Source organism: Tigriopus californicus, chromosome 2 (genome assembly GCF_007210705.1).
Source record: "Tigriopus californicus strain San Diego chromosome 2, Tcal_SD_v2.1, whole genome shotgun sequence".
NCBI lineage: Eukaryota > Metazoa > Arthropoda > Copepoda > Harpacticoida > Harpacticidae > Tigriopus > Tigriopus californicus.
Window position 1 is genome coordinate 5,532,611 of NC_081441.1, and position 1,177 is coordinate 5,533,787.

The following is a 1,177-nucleotide window of genomic DNA, read 5'->3' on the forward strand; positions in this document are numbered from 1 at the left end:
TGTATACCGATTTTCGCCCAGGAATGTAGCCACTCTGATTTTGCCACATTCCCGCAGCCTCGCCATTGCGATTGTATTGATGACGAAAACGTTCCCCATTCGGTACAACGTTAGCACCGCGCATGATCTCACTGATCTTGGTATGTCCCACACAAAATTTGAGCTCGGTACCCACACAAAAGTCCCCGTCAAAGTGCAGGGATATTAATTGTTCCTGTCGCCCTAGAACACGTCCGTGGCACTCCAATTTCAACACTAGTGATCCATTATCCGGTACCACAATGGGCAGACAGGATCGATCCAAAGCACTCAGATCCACGTTTGGACCGGCTTCCACCTGAAGGAGAGTCTGATTCACATTCCCCCGATTTTCAACCGGGATTTCCACATTCACAACATTCCCCGAATCGATTGCACCCAAGTCCAGTTGATCGGGGGTGAAGATTCCATTCTGGGCTTTGAGTCGTTCTTGACGAAATTTGCGTTGACTCGGATGGGCTAGATTTTCAAAGACTAGTCTTTTGGCGCGAAGTCCATCGCCGTTGACCTGGGGTACGACCCGATGGGCTCGCCAATTGGCATATTTATTGTTTGGACCCGGCTGGCATTCCACGGCCTGAAACCGAACCTCGTCGCCCCGGCGAGGTCGATATGACGTTGGACATGAGCTTTGGTTAAAGAATACATCACCCGACAACAGACCTAGAACGATCACTCACTCTCACTAACACGGTAGGGGATATTCATTGAACAACCCAACTCACCTCGATCGTCACTGGTCCAGTAACTTTGAATGGAACCGGGCCCTTCAAGCGTTCGCAAAGGACGAGCCGCTTGAATGGGTAAATCTCCGGCCTTAGTCATGTCCACCTGGTCCAGGTTAAGATCCACCGACAACAAATCCCCTGGATCACCGACAAAATGCTATAGTTTAAAAAAGCCATCTAATATTCTCATGATGAGAGTCTTACCCGTCCAGGGGACGTAATGCAAGCCCAACGATGATAGGGGCACATTGATGGACCGACTATGATCTAATCCCAGATTGAGGGCGATCTGACCGGCTCGAATCGACTCGACACTCGCCAGAGAGCGGACCAAGCCAGTGCTGGCATCTAACAAGTCCAGCTTCTCGTGCAGATCCTCCATCAAAAGCTCCGTCTCACTCGGACCCATG